The following is a 16,354-nucleotide window of genomic DNA, read 5'->3' as shown; positions in this document are numbered from 1 at the left end:
TGGCATGGCCACAGCAAAGTGGGGGGAGGGAAGAGTTCAGGAGATGTCACCTGAACCTGGACACATTCTATTATCCAGCCTTAAGGAAGTTTGACTCTAAATTGGTACTGAAAAGAACTGGGAAATGATATTTCCTGTATTCTTTTCAAGAGACTGCCTGGCACAGGAGGCCATCCCACATGGTGACCAGGGCGCCGCTTCCAGCAAAGCTGCCCTTTTGAAATGAAGAGCGTTCACCCTGTAGAATCAGCCTTCAAAGGGCCTTAAACCCTCTTTTTTTAAAATGTCCTGCGAATATGAAGAACGAATGTGCTGAACAGGATGGCCTGGCTGTGTGAAGGACGTTAAAACACCCTGGGGAGCCAGGAGACGATTTCAGGAGCAGCTTGTGAGCTGACAAGTTTGGTTACTGGGAGGGAAAGAAAAGAGTATTCATACGCCTCTCTCCAGCAACGCCTCTCCCATGAGCAAGCTCACTCAGGGCTTTCTTTGCACACAACAGAAAAATAAAGGCCAAGGTAATCTGTCCATCCTCCTCTTTCTCTCCGATATAATAGCAACTCAAGCACAATGTACAACATGCTAGGGTTTTACAGCTTTTATGAGAAGGTTTCTATTGTATACTGATAAAGAGGAGTGAAGGTAGCAGAGAGGTAAGGTAGAGACATATACTACAAAGTCACTCTATTGACTTTACCTTCTTCACTCAACATAAATTGCACTACCTATGTAGGTAGGTAGGGCCAAAGGAGAGAGAAACAAGTAATAGGCAGGTGAGGCCAAGGCAGAGATGGTTGGGTGAAAAGCTGGGTGAGTACTGCACAAAATTCCCACCACTCTTCAATCTCATTTTTAGTTAATTCACATAGGCTGAGTTCATGGCTCCTCTTTTGTTTGCTTTTCCATGAATATTTTGGACAGTGAGCATTATTAGCATGAATGCCCATGGGAAGTGGATTTGAAGCTCAGAGGCTTGTCCATTTGCCTGGAGTGAACTGTGAGTTGTGAATTTTTGTACTCGGATTTCCAATTTTGCACCATTGTTGATTCTGATAGTTATACAATGTATCCAACTGGGGAATAGAAAGAAAACCATGTGTCTTATATAGCTTACCAATGCAGTAAGAACTGTGATTCTTGAATATTCACAATGAACTGTTTGCAAACAATCTACAGACCAAGAATTACTAGCTGGAGAAATGAGTGAGTAATTTCAAATAGCAAGAGGGTCAAAACATTTTCAGCAAAATTTCAATTTGATAGAAATTTCCCAGCCAACTCTACAAATAAATTTGAGAATTTCACGCTCTTTTTGTGGGCAGAAAAAGGTGAAATTCATCAGATACTGTTTGTTAGAAATAACTCGTGTTAATCTAGTTGGGGTGAATGGCTCAGATGGTAAAAAAAATACACCCTAGTTCTGTTCAGATTTACTAACTGAATCTGAGCATCGGGGATCTGAATTTGATAGTTCTAATATGTCAATATGTGGGTCACAATGCCATCCCAGAAGAGCCTCTGACTGGTGAGCATCCAAGGAGAAATTCCTTCCACATATTCATGTGACTGTCCCTATATTGTCTCCAGCTATGCCATCCCAGTCTCAACTGGATCATAATCCTGATGTGATGACATGGCTGTTAAATCGGTGTCAGTATGACAGGATCAGAACTGGCAAACTACAGCCTGTTTGAATTTGCCTTGCCCTTAAGCTAGGACAAGAAATATAACGAGAAAGGAAAGTGGCAGAGTGGACAGAAAAAGCTGAGTGGGGGAGAGAGATTAAATTAGCAAATGGGAGAAGGTAAGGCTGTTTGAAGAGCAGCACAGCTCCAGTGGAAAGGGAAGTGGGGTAAGACAGTTCTCCTTGTTCAGGTGAATGAATGAGCTTAACACAAGGCTGAAAGGGAAGGGGAGATTGCTTTGTTAAACATCTTCCATTCAGGCCCAGGTACTAAAGTGCAGAGGATCAATCTATGCAGAAAACGGCAAGGAGGTGAACTTTATATGCTATTGAGCCCCACAGTCAAGAGGCATTCTGAGGTGCTTTTGTGCAGAAGTGAAAAATCGACTGGCATTGTCTGGTAAAATGAGCAGCCCAGAGAGCAGGGAGGAAAGAATGGGATTCGTTCAGAGCTTGGAGGAATGAAATGTTGGCAGAAATGCTGATCAACAGGTGGAAAGCTCAGAAGCAATCAGACCATCACTTAGCTTAGCAAAGAGTTTGCAGCAGCAAATGGAGGAAGATTGAGGAGGAGGGAGAAGAGGGTCCGGTGCTAGTTTATTTTGTATTACAGCTACTGCCACGCACAGTGTAGGGGAGCCAGGGCACCAAAGAAGCATGGTTCAGTGTCTCTCTGGTGGGGAGCACAGGATTCCTAGACCATGCCCTGCAGTCCTTCCACTGTATATTTTTTCTATTAGTTTTGGACAGGTCAAATGGAACAAATAAATCCAGTCATTAAAAATGGGGCACAATACAGTTGATGGTACAAAGAAGGTGTGCTCTAATGTTACAGTGTCTTCCAAAACACTTCAGAAACATTCATTCTCACAACACTTCTGTGAGGGGTGGCAAAGAACGTCACTGATTATCCCCTGTCTAGAGAGGAACAAGGAACTTGTGGTTAAGACTGGGATGCAGGAGATTCCCTGCTCTGCCCCAGACTCCTCCTGTAACCTTGCGGCAGTCACTTAATCTCTCTGTGCCTTACTTTCCCATCTGTAACATGAGGATGATAATATTTCCATTGTCTGGTTAGATTATATTCTCTTTGGGGCAGGAACTCTTCTCACCTAGCATAATGTGCAAATATGTTAGCCGCTGTTATATAGAGGATGATGATCAATTGTTCTCCATGTTCACTGAAGATAGGATGAGAAGCAATGGGCTTAATCTGCAGCAAGGTAGATTTAGGTTAGTTATTAGGAAAAACTTTCTAACTATAGAACAAGCGTACAAGGGAGGTTGTGGAATCCCCATCACTGGAAGTTTTAAGAACAGGTTGGACAAAGCAGGGTGGTCTAGGTATATTTGGTCCTGCCTCAGCATAGGAGGCTGGACTTGATAACTTCTCAAGGTCCCTTCCAGCTATATATTTCTAGGATTCTATAACAGGGGACCTGATCTCGGTTGGGGCCTTTAAGTGTCCCTATAACCCAAATAAATAAAACAAATGGGGAAGATGCAACACAGAGAAGCAAAGTGACTACACAGCAAGTCTAATGCCAAAAGCAGGAGTAGAACTTCCAAGTTCCTGGCTATTGCAATAGTTGTGCATAGTCTGCTAGGCACAGATCCCAAGGACATAGAGGAACATGTGAAGTTTGTGGGCACATCCAAACCATAGCGGCCGCATCCTATCTAGGTAGTTAGGGCCAAAGGGGAGAGAAACAAGAACATTGAATTTTATCTGAGCAGATGCTGAGGGAACCTGAATGGGATAAAGAGCAATGGAGGAAAAGGACATAAAGTAGAAAGGGAAATTGCTCTACGATAAAATTTTCTGTGGCATAAATGTCTGCAATAGCCATCACATAAACAGCAGCCATCCATTTCACAAGCCCTGCTGTGTGTTGCCAGCCATTAAACGCTGACTTTATTCTGCAGTTGTGGACATTCCTAAACCCCGCCCCATCAATGACATCATTGTTTCCATAGTGACTAATGCACTTACAAGGGGGAAAGCAGTAAGAGGTGGGGATAAAAAGGATGAAAAGTGAAGAGAATGTAACAAAATCTTAGATGGAACACAGGCCATGTAAACAATATGCACGATGCTGTGTGTGTAGAGGGTGCACGTGTGTGTAATTCATTGGCATAGTATATGTAATCCCGTCTCTCTCTAAGTGCTGGCCCCGCTAAGTTTAGTAGCCTGCTAGTCGCTCTCAGCTCATGTGGTGGGTTTCAGTTTGATCCCCACTGATGACCAGGATGTCTGTACATACAGCGTGCCCCCATGGTCCATTACATGTGTGTGTATGTGGTTTAAGACTTCTATAGTTTCTTGTTGGGGAAGAACAGCATAATGTACTCCTGACCCTACCAGATGTGAGTGGGGTGGATTGGATCAGGATCCTTGGAGGATCCCAGGGGCTCTGATGGCTCTGGAGCTGGAGAAACAGCAAAGAATCAGTCAGTAACTAAGGCCAACATTTTCACACATCCATTAATTTAGGGGGCCTGTTTTTGGGTGCCTAATCTGACAAATCTGGGGTCTGATTATCAGGGGGCTGAGCACCTATGGCTCTACATCAGTGTAATATCCCATACAGCTCCAGTCGGGCCCCCCCAAAATTGATGGACAATTTTGGAAACTTTGGCCCAAATGTCTGTGTGGAGAGGCTTGGAGAGGAAGATGGAGTCGATGTACATGTGAAGGTGGTGGGGAGAAGAAAGGGAGGAAGAAACTGGGAATGGAAAGGGATGGACTAGATGATCTCTTGAGGTTCTGTCCAGCCCTACGTTTGTTCATGGAGATAGGGATTAGGAAGAAGTGTCCATTTCGTGATGAGGCTGGTCAAGGAGTCTGGATAGGTAGGGCTCAGGGGGAAATTGTGATTTTGCAACTGTTTTTTTTTTAATTATTTTCTGGATCTAGCTGCCATTTATCTGAATCCCTCCCCTGTTCGTGAGGGGGACAGTCATCTTAAACTCATGGCAATAAAACTTTTATTGCCTCTAAGGCCATCTTCTATTCTCCATGTTTAGGGTCACCTTAGGTTCCCAGAGTCACTGCACAATAAACAGACTAGGAGCAATGAAAGGAAAATGAATATGTAGGGACATGAGGCTGTAATCAGCCAAAGGACAGCAGCACGAGGGAGGAGGACTGCAAAGCCAGAAGAATAAAGCTACAGATACAGAGAGAACCTCATTGGAAAATGCCCCTCCCCTTCTGACAAGGCATCAGATATCCTTGTTAAGGTTCCCTCTGCCCATACAGGTCATCTCCTGCTGTTTCCTTCAGAGGGGATGGGAAAGGTGTCTGGCCCTTGAATTTCCTCAGTTTTCATTATTATCATTAATTTGTTTTATGGTAGCATTAGAGGACCCAACCAAAATGAGGGCTCCACTGGGTGCTTCACGCCCCCATGGGGAGGGAAAGTCTCTGCCCTAAAGAGCTTGCAGTACAAATAGACCAGATAGATTATTATCTCCATTTTGCAGGAGCAGAACGGAGAGATGAAATGACCTGCCTGAGATCACAAGGCAGAGGGTCTATGGCAGAGCCAGGATTACAACCCAGATCTGCTGAGGCAAAACCCAGTGCCGCAGCAGGCATTCCAGTTCATGGATGCCTTCTCTTAGTGTGAATGGGTCAAATGGAGAAAGAGGGACGCTGAAATAAATGGCCACAGAAAAGAAGGGATCTAGGAATGCACTTGCAGATCTGTGAGTTAGTCTTGAGCCAAGTGGGTGAGGTGGAGACACTAGGGGAGTGTCTCCAGGAAAGTTATGGCACTGTATCATGGAGGTTAGGGAGAGTTTGTGTATTAGGGGCAGGCAAAAGCAGAGATGGTGTTGGGTATTGCTGAATGTGGTTGGTCATGTTTTGGAAAACAAAACCCTGAGTTGTTCTGAGCTGGGTCCCACTAGTCCAGTGTGAGGAAAGAAGCACTTGGACAAATGGTTCCAGTTTTGGCCCATCCCTCACTGGGCTTGGGTTCGCATAGGGAGAGGCTTTTAAAGAACAAACAAGGGATGGTGAAATCCACGGGTGTCATTCACCCCAGGGCTGCTATCATCTATTTGTATTGAATCCCCCCATGGAGAGCCCCCAAGGCACATGTTCTTTACAGGGCCTTTAACCGAACCTCCTGACACAGTAGCACCTGCAAGGTCCATAAGTCCAGGGTCAGGGATGCAGAAGAAATGGACTTGGGCAGCAATAGCTAAGGGGACCCACGTAAGGTGTGGTGACTCTAGGGAGTCATGAGGCTCTCACCTGCCTCTTGCACCCCATGTGCTGGGGAAATAACTGAGAATCGTAGTGTGGGAGCCTGTTCCAGGTAGAGGAATGGAAGTGAGAATAGATACCAGAGGGACACAGAGTCCTAGGTGGGAATCCTGTGTGAGGTAACCTGGGTCAACTCTGGTCTGCTTTCCACCCTCTCCGGGCTAGGCATGGGCATGGGGGGCTACTGTTGGGAGATGGGTTCAATGTGAGAGACACCCTGGGCAGGTGGTGTGAGGAAAGGGTGGCTTTCCTCAGTACAGGAAGTGGTGCTGGAGCACTCTTGGTGCCAGAGCATAAGTGGGGGATTGCAATCCATTGGTGGAAACAGCACAGTGTGTGTTTGTTACATGTGTTTGTTACAAGGCGTGACCGTAGCTAGGGCAGGGCAGGGTTGAAGGTCTTGTTTCAGGGAGAGAGACTGAGCAGAGGGAAAGTGGGAGCTCAAGGAGAAGGATCTGAGTGTTTTATTAGGCGATGGATTAGGCTGTCATAGGCCAGTGGAGTGACTGAGCCTTTCAGATGTTGGGGGCAGCACAGGAGATTGAGAGGAGGTGAAGGAGATCACGTAGGCCTTTCAGATGTTGGGGGAAGCACAGGAGATTGATATGCTGGAAAGACCGAGAACTTGCACAGAGAGAAGTGTACGTAAGAGGCTGAATAGCAGGAAGAGACAAGGGTTAGTCTGCGGAAGGTCTTGGAGACTAGGAGGGAGACAGCTCTCCAGTGGATGAAATTTGCACAGACAAGGTAGTCTGCAGCTTGTGATGGTGCGTTCTGGGCAACCAGGGTAGTGACTGGTTCTATGGATAATTGCTGCCTCCCCCGTCCCTTCACACATCCATCTCAGCCCGCTGGTGGGTCAGGAGTGGTTTGAGAGAGAGGTGCAAATCCTGCCCATGCAGGCAGCAAGTGGCGTGACTGGAGATGATCTCCTCCCGCACCGCCAGCCAGGAGAGGGATGTAGCCAGGTGAGCAGCATTCAGCAGTGGCCGTGAATACATGGGGACGCTGATGTGGGGTGGATTGGGTCGGTCCCTGGTGTGTGGGGGGGGGGATGGGTAAGTAGCAGAGATGAAGACAGAATGCCAGACACAATTAAGGTACCACATGCCTTTGTGAGCATCCCCAGGCTCCAGTGCCCACCAGTAAGCTTCTCCCTTTGTCACCTCTGTGCCCTTTCCTACACTGCCCATTATACCTGGAGAAAACTCCCTGAGCAAATAACTATTCCCTTGTCCTCCTTCAGATCACCCCTTATGGTTCACCTCTGCCGTCATGCCTGAGGAAGCCAGCCTGCTAGGCGGGGGACAAGCTGTGCTTTTTTCCTCTCCCCCTTCTTTCCTTCCTCTGCTCCTTTCCTCACAAACTCTAAAAATCTCACCCCCAACCCAAACAAAACCAAAACCAACCTCTTTCTCCCTCCCCCACAATCCATGTAACTAACAAAGCTGGGCCAATTCTTCACCAGGTTCATCGGCTTGCATATTCTATCTGCATCCACCACTCTCCATCTGTTTGTGTCTTTAGATGTAAACCCACCTGGCAAGGGATTGTCCCTAGCTATGTTGGATCTCAATTGGGACCTTTGGGCACAATAATCATAATTATCGTCTTCATCCATTGTTGTCTACATGGGCTTAGCACTGATTAGACTTTAAAGCCAGAGCAACTGTTGCCAATGATAATGGGGCTAAGTCAGGGCTCACATGACAAGTGAAAATAACAGTAACCCAGAGTTTCGCTAAACAGAAAACGTAAATCCTGTCCAAACAAACCTTCTTGCCAAAACGCCAGTTCCCAGCCCCTGCTCTAACTCACTGCAGCGTCCACCCTGGTACTGAAGTTACTGCACAATAAAGAACACAGCATTATATCTCCTACAACAGGATTTGGCAGGAGCTCTTTATGGAGAAGGAGGAAAGGGAGGAGGAGGCTGGGTAAGGGGACATGGGTCACTGGATACCACTTGGGATGTCCGCTTGAATGCCATATTCTTATTCCGACTGGCATAGTTGTAATGAATTGCTGGGAGTGCAATCAGTTTCTTGGGTTTAATTCATCTATCCAGCTATGCAATCCCTATTTTCATTTCTTTCTCTCTGTCTGTCTATCTGAATGTGTACAGTATCAATTCTAAGCACTGATACTACCCTGTTTCTATTCACATTCTCTCTGCTATTGATAGTTCACAGCTTTCTCAGTCCATTCCCTTTTTGTTCGCTTGATGAAATGGAGCTTCAGTCTCTTGGAGCTCTGTTCATCACCCAACTTGTCCTCCACCCGACTACAGCCTATATTTATTTAGTTCTTTGATTTTAAAACCTGTGAAGCCACCAGAAGCAAATAAAACTTGTATGTGTTTGCACATATATCTGTATGTAGTTATCTATCCATACACACACACACTGATATATATATGTATGCCCACACTCATATGTTTAGATAGATATAGATATAGATATAAAAACATACTCACATAAACCTACACACTCACACATCATCTCTCTCTTAAATGTAATCTAATCTACACACAGTCTTTATAATGCTCTGAAGAAGGAATGTCGCCACAGGGAATTCTGAGCTCTGTCCACTCCTTGGTCAGTTCTCCTCTAATTTTCCTTATTTTATTTCTTTCAGAGCCATCCATAGTGTAAAAGAGAGAAACAGAAAGACCTAGACTGAAGAAGGAAGATACCGGGTATTAACTGCCTCAGACAATGAAATGATGTCTTATAGAAGGCTCCTTGCAGAAGGTACAGTCCAGCACCCACACTTGCTTCATTACCTAGCTAGAACATACCTATTTCTAGCCTGAGAGCCATCTGTAGTAAAATTTGACCCAAGCAGATCCTGGTCTATTGGTATTCTCATATACTGGATCTGGTTTCCTACCAGATTCTAAACTGTGTCAGGGGAGAAGCTAGCAGAGTTACTGAAGACCCTCAACGGGGACATACAGCAGCTTCTCCTGCCGTTCAGGGATGGGTATGTCTAGCTCTACGGAGGACATCTGAGACAGACAAGCCTGGGGGATCACCCTTTCCACCCAGGCTACTGAACTAGCATCTAAGCTGTAATGCTAGCAAGCGCTGTCTTGTTGTGATGGCATGAAATTCAAAATGACTTATTGAAATTCCAGATCCAACCTCCTTAACACATGAAAGATAATGACAAACCTACTCATTCCCTTCTCCAATTATAGCCAAAGGGCCAGATTCTGCTCTCAAAATTCAGTGGGGTTGCATCCCACAGGCTTATTCAAAGTCAACAGGTTTTGGCTCCAAAAGCAGTTTCTTAAAAACCATAAGAACATGCCTCCTAAAATCAGCCTGTGATACAGACACAGAAACTACTGATCAGTTCATGCAATACATTTTCTTCCTTTAGCTGGCGATGTGTTTTAGTCTGAAAGGCTCCTGAGAAAACATCCAAAGCAAAGGCAGAGGCCACACATCTCTCCACCAAAGTTCACTGGGGATTACTCCTGAAGACCCACCATCAGTGTCAAAGACACACATACAAAACCAAAGACGTACAGACACACACAAACCTGGACACGGAGATAGACCACAATACACATTAACCCACCAAGCCACCAGTGCGCCAACACATTGATAAATACATGCCAAGCCCCTGCAGCCAACCATGCCAAGCCACTGCAACCAACCACGCTGAACCACCGAGCCACTGCAATCAAACACCCAGAGATGCATTAAGACACCGCAGCAGACACACTGAGACTCAGAACCACTGCAACAAACTCAGAGGGGCTGCAACCAAACACTGCAACAGACATACCAAGCTACTGCAATCAAACACATTGAGACACTGCAACCAACACTCCGAGAGGCGGCTGCAGCCATGCTGAGACACCGAGACACGGCAACCAGACATTCCAAGACACCCAGACGCTGCTACAAACAGGTGGATGCTGCAACCCAAACCACCAAGAGACTGAGACGCTTCAGCAGCCACACAGAAACACTGCACCCAAACACGCCTTAAAATCAGTACTAATACACTGAGACAGTAAAACAAGCACATGGAAAGAATAAATACACACTGAGACCTCAGTGCAAACACTCCAAGACATTGATACAAGCATACTGAGATGCACACGCACACACACACTGAGAGAGCAATACGAACACCCAGCATATCCTGCAATCAAAACTAACAAAGAGAGAGACAAATGGCTAAACACACACTGAAACACCCATATAACTCTGACTTCAGCACCCTGAAACACTGATACAACCACAGCAACACACACAACTGTACCACAGATGCACACTAAAAACGTGTACAGAAATGTACCTGTGCACTTCATTCATGCTGCGTAGCTCTTACGGGTGCTTCGAAACTGCTGCATCTGTGACCCGTAAATCTAGACGACGTCTTCTCTCCACTGGCTTCTGCCATCCCTGGAAAGGGACAGGTATTTATTGGGAAGAGCCCACTGTTACTCCTGGGTAAGGAATTCAGACTGGAGGGAAAGAGGAGGTTTGTCATTGGTTCCTGGGCTAACCTTTGCAGGATTGTTCTCTAGAGGATTGATTTGCCAGGGCAACTATCAGGGTGAACTTTAGAAGGGAAGCAATTTTTCAGCTGAAACAAAGAAGTAGGTTAGAAAGAAAGACAGACTGTTCATGAGAGAGAGAGAAGAACAGAGAGCAACAGAGAGAGAGAGGGTCTGAAAAAACTGGCACTAACACAAGGAGTGAAAAAGGCAGGGGCTGAAAAGTGAAAGAGACACAGAGACAAAAGACAAAGAGGAACAAAAAGAAAGAGAGAGACCAGAAGTGGACAGGCAGAACTAGCCCCTGTTATACTGAAAGGCAAATGCTTTGGGGACTGCGTGGCTTACCCTCTATGGGCCTGATCCAAAGCCAATAGGAGCCTGTCCTTTGACTTCAGTGGCTTTGGATCAGACCCTAATTGCATTTTCTGTGGGGTGGGATGTGAGAAGGCCAGCTATGCTTCTCCGTTAGGAGCAGTTAGGAGCCACCGTCTCACGGATATGCAGAAAATCAGACTCCTCAGAGCTGCGAAGGGGCTGGGGTTCTTGGAGGACAATAGCAGTTCGGGAGTAGGACTGGAGTCTTAGCAGAATGCCTCCCGCATCTCTCCAGTACACTGCAGTCCCTGTTCTGCTGTATTCTGTTGACACGGCCGGGCTGTAACTTACATTCATTCAACGGGAGTCAACAGCAGCGCTAGAGGTAGGGTGGGGTGGACTGGTATCTTCTCCCCTCTCTGTACCTGTACAGCTCTCATTAGTGTCATTGGGAGTTAGCCATGTACACTGATGGAAGGGTGTATCCCACAGGAGAGCTGCCCCCAGGTCCGAATACTTTTTAGGGCATTGGGGATCTGGGTCCAGTTCTAAAGTCAGCAGCTTGATCCCCTCCCTATTGGGCTTGTAAGAGAAGCAGTACCGTCCCCAAGCATCCAGCCCTGTGTCTCAGTAGGAGCCCTTCAGTAGACAGAGTAAACAGAAAGATGGCAAAGCCATGGACCATGAAAAAAGGACCCTCGAGAGCAGAGACAAAACTAAGGCAACACACTCAAGACTGATTTTATGAAGAAATGGTTAAGAACACACATACAGTGTAGGTTCAAGCTGCTTTGAGGAGCTGCCCCTCTGTTCTAGAAATCCCATTCTGGAGATAAAGCGGAAGTTTTCCTTGCTTCACTGGCTAATGAGTATTGGCCATGTACTCAGCTGGTATAAATCGGCGTAGCTCCATGGAAGTCAATAAGCTACTCTGGTTTATGCTAGCTACAATCTATCCTATACTCACCTAGGCTGTAGGTTTCCTTGCCCCCAAACACAACACCCACATTTTTCCTGCCCCCAAACTTGCACCAGCAGCTTGGGTAATTGAACATCCAGCCGTCCAGCTGCACTGAACAAATATAAGCTCAACGCCCCACTCCCCTGAGACCCAAGAGCATCTTAGCCATGACTTCCGTGGGTCCAGGACATGGAGCTCCAGTTGTGGAACCGGCGCTGAATCACAAAATCACATGCCCATGAGATATCTTATATGGTATATAGTGATGGTGGGGCTAATCCTGGTTATGCACATGGCAATTTTGTTGACTTCAGTGGGAGTCCACAGCTGGACTCCTTCAGGATTAGTCCGGATCTACAGTAATGACTTAGTCCCCCATCCAACAGAGGAGAATGCTGGAGTCTGGTCAACTCTCTGCCCATTGACTCCTTTGCGCCTTGATGTTACAACACACACAGTGGTCAGTCAGACAACCCATTGACGGGACACCCTTGTGCCACCCACCAGGTGAATCCATGGCAGGGTGTCAGCCTTAGGAGCTCACTCTGACCTCCAAAGGATCTCTGAATAAACTCCCTAATGCCTTCGTGGGAGCACAGCCAGGGAGCCCAAGGGAAGGCAGGGGAGGGAGCTCCAGCTCTTGGGTCATAAAAAACATTACTGAATCAAGTACTGATTGAGAATGTACTGGGTGGGATTGATCCTGTACTAGCTCCTTGGCATGGACAGGTCTTTTCCATCTCTGTCATCTGTGATTTTAGAAGCCCTTCACTAGTCATTTCTGTGAAGGGAACATTGTTCCCTACGTTTCCCCCAACCTGCAGTTGAATATCCCTAGAACATAGGTTCTCAAACCGTGGTCCACGGACCACCAGTGGTCCGTGAGCTCCATTCAGGTGGTCTGCGGATAGTTCCCTCTAAGTTGCACGCCTGGGCGGTCGCACACAAGAGAATGAAGGACCACCCACCTAATTAGTGGAGCCACACAGATCCTAAACCCCGCGCACACAGCGAAACACTGAGTGCACAAAAATTTGCACAGAAGAAATTTTTTGCGCACACGGCCTGTCAAAAATTAGAGGGAACATTGGTCTGGACCCTGGAGAAGATGCACATGTAAGATGAGGTTGTGGCCTCGAGGAAAATCGGGGGTAGGTGGGAGGGGGCAGTGGCTCCAGGGCTGTGGCTGCTGGGGAGAGACCCCCGCCCCCTCCTTCCCAGCCTCTGCTCTATGGCTGCTGTGGCAGGGGAGAGAGGGAGAGACCCCCCTCTTTCCCAGCCCCAGCTTGGGGGCCGCCATGGCAGGGGAGAGAGGGCATATCCATTGCAATAGAAAGGTAAGACTAGTGATATTAAAATATGAGTTGTGTGCTTTTATTTGTCGAACAAAAAAACATTTATTATTATTAAGGGTTTTTTTATATAGAGCTTTTATCCAAAGCACTTTACAATAGTTAGCTAACGGTACAAACAACATTTGGAAAGACCATTAAGTGGTCTGCTGAGACCCTCAGCAATTTTCAAGTGGTCCGCGAGAAAAAAGTTTGAGAACCACTGCCCTAGAAGTTCTCATTGTGTCAGTGACTGGACAGCTGCTGGGCACAGTCCCCATGCACTAAGGCCTTTTATCTAAGTAACAGAGGTGTCATTTGCTATGGGACATGGTGTCCAGACCCCTCTCCCTGACTGCAGGATATGATGCAATCACATATGTCCTATATGCTGATACAAACTCCCCCCCCACCCCTGAATTTTTCTGAACTGACATGCCAAAGGTCTAGCTTTCAGTCCAGGTTTAGGGGGCAAGGGACAATGAGGTGAACAGTCTCAGCCTTGTCACTAGTGGTTATTTATTCATTTGCCAAAGTTTGGCGTGGCTGGTTGTCCCAGCAGTAGAATAAGGGGTGGGAGGTGCAGGTCAGGACTGAGGGGCATTGGCAGGGCTGTGTGGGGCTCAGGTCTGGAAGAGCAGGGCGGCGGCAGATCAGGACTGAGGGGCATTGGCAGGGCTGTGTGTGGGAGCCAGAACTGGAACAGCAAGGGGCTGCAGATCAGGACTGAGGGGCATTGGCAGTGCCAGCAGAAGGGATGTATGCCTGGTGCTTCTCTGCGCTATGCCTGACACAAACCAGTGTTATTTCCCTAGTTTTAATGAGCGCTAAATCCTAGCACTGTTTTTAAGGTGGATCACTGATCCTGTATACCCCTTGGATCCATTATTGGGGGGAAATGTGATAGAAAATGCAGATCTCACCAGACATAAAATATACCCAGTCAAGAGCATCTTAAATGGTGTATTCTTGTTAGAGCATGTTGCGTACATCACTACCCAGTGGTATCAGCGCGTAGTATCGCTCCAGCCCTGTGTTAATCTAGATATGCAGACTGAATAATGCAATGGAAGATGTGATCGCACATGCACAAACCCCAACACTATTGCTCCTTTTATTGTATTTATTATTACAAATCCAGTCCCTGTCAGATTGCAGAGCTATAACCATTCAGCTTTTCCCCCTGCTCTAAGAAATGTGGAGGAAACCAAATACTTTGTTTAAGAAACACTCATATAACTTTAACACGTCCACATTTTTTCCCCACCTGTAAAACAAACGGATAAATTTCAGGCTAGAACTCCTTGCACCAAATCCCAGCCAACTGTAGATTTTAATAGCTGAGTTACAAACCTATTGAAAAGAAATATTACTAAAGAAAACTCTGACAGATCTTTAGTTGTGGAGCTAAGAGAGATGTTACAATAAAGGAAAGTGTGTGTGTGTGTGTGGAGATACTCTTCACTGACAATGTGTTTTCTTCGTGTATTTATGTATCCCACACGTACAAACAGAGAGATGTGAACACAAAGATGGAGAAAGAGAAGAATATGAGTATCAGGGAATATTCAGAAAGGTGCAGATAATAGATCAAAAGCCTGAACACCGAGGAGAAGGAGGAAATGGGATATTTAAGACACCGGATCAGATTCTGATCTCAGTTGCACTGATGTAAATTGGAATGTTTCTGTTGATTCTGTTGAAATCGACAGGTTTACTCCATGTTCACACGTGTGTAAACAAGATCAGAATCTGGTCTCTGGGCACAAAGCAATCAGAAGAGCTGTTCATGAGTGTGGAAGGGATGAGGGGGAGAGAGAATGTGTGTTTCAGGTCTGAAATGCAGGAGGAGTTAAGTTTTCAGTACAATGCAATTAGGATTCTGTTCCAGATGACTGCGCTAGGAAGACGAGAAACTGGAGACAAAATCAAAGGGAAGCATAGTCTGCAAACCCAGGCAGTAACCTCCCCTCACCCAGCTGCTTCTATCTACCTCTCACTCCAAAATTTAAGAAACCCACTGCTCTCCCATACTCCAAGCACTAAGGCAGCACCAACCCATCTGGGTAGGGTGACCATGTTCCCATATTATTGGCACCTTCCTGCTATTAGGGGCTTTGTCTTATGGCAACTATACACCCCCCCCCCGAAAAAAAGTGTCCCAATTTTTCACACTTGCTATCTGATCACCCTACACCTAGGTAAAGTTTTAAGTTGTCCCCCTTTGCCAAGATATCTTAGAGTCAGAGCAAAACCAGTGAATTGAACACAGTGGAAATAAACTTTTCCTGGAGCTCTGAAGAGAAATCTGCAAGGCTGCTGTCAGGTTTTACACTAATGTTTCCTCTGATCCTATCCGGCCGCATGTTCTCTCAACAGCTTCCAGCCAAGCACTGGCTGCTCCGAGATGATGTCCATATTTCATTCCAAGTGGAGCGTTTGAGTCCTATTGCTCTACATACACATGGCCCTAGCTCAGGGGTTCTCAAACCAGGGGTTGGGACCTCTCAGGGGAGCATGAGGTTATTACATGGGGGGGGGTCACGAGCTGTCAGCCTCCACCCCAAACCCCTCTTTGCCTCCAGCATTTATAATGGTGTTAAATTATAAAAAAGTGTTTTTAATGTATGGGGGGGGGGTTGCACTCAGAGGTTTGCTATGTGAAAGGGGTCACCAGTACAAAAGTTTGAGAACCACTGTCCTAGCTAAAGGTTCTCAAGGCAGCTCTGAGCCCCGCTCCTCTGCCCCCGACTTTATTTTCACTTCCAACCCCAATGCTGTTCAGAGCCCCTGCTTAGCACACACATATTTTAGCCAAACAGCCCCATTCCACCCCCACTCCCCGAAAATCTCCCAATCTGTTTCAATGCAGCTGGAAGGGGGAGGGGTTTTTTCTGCAAATGTCTCTATTTATAGCTCGGACAGTAGGACTTTGAGAAACCCGAAAAACTCATCGTCCCTTTAGGGAAGCTGTTACCTACTCCTCCCCGCCCTATGCACGCAGACTTCTGCGCTGGATCTTCCCCAGGATGCGACCGCTGAAAGTCAGGGCAGCTGGAGGAAGCCAGCAAACCCCAGGTCCTACCTGAGGTTGTCAGCCTCGTCCTCTTCTCCCACTCGCCGGTGAGCTGAGGGCGAACAGAGGGCACCTGCCTCCGCTGCACTTGCCATAGCGAGCTGCTTCTGGCTTTGCTTTCCTCCGCTCGACCGCCCCCCTGCCCTGCTGAGGGGAGGAGGGGCAGGGGGAAGTGGGAGGGGGGCTCCT

General features: G+C 46.8%; 1 long non-coding RNA gene across 1 annotated transcript in view; it reads right to left on the bottom strand.

Annotated features, from left to right (window-relative positions):
- Positions 1-16,258, bottom strand: part of LOC140914535 (uncharacterized) — a 77,907-nt gene extending 61,649 nt beyond the window's left edge. Inside the window, exons 1-2 of the long non-coding RNA XR_012159891.1 lie at positions 16,175-16,258; positions 10,278-10,384 (exon numbers count right to left, since the gene is read on the bottom strand). This is a non-coding gene — a long non-coding RNA (uncharacterized lncRNA). The remainder of the gene's footprint in view (positions 1-10,277; positions 10,385-16,174) is intronic.
- Between the last annotated feature and the right edge of the window lie 96 nt (positions 16,259-16,354).

Source organism: Lepidochelys kempii, chromosome 7 (assembly GCF_965140265.1).
Source record: "Lepidochelys kempii isolate rLepKem1 chromosome 7, rLepKem1.hap2, whole genome shotgun sequence".
Classification (NCBI taxonomy): domain Eukaryota; kingdom Metazoa; phylum Chordata; order Testudines; family Cheloniidae; genus Lepidochelys; species Lepidochelys kempii.
The sequence above is the reverse complement of the archived record's forward strand: the minus strand, read 5'-3'. Positions and strand labels throughout refer to the sequence as shown.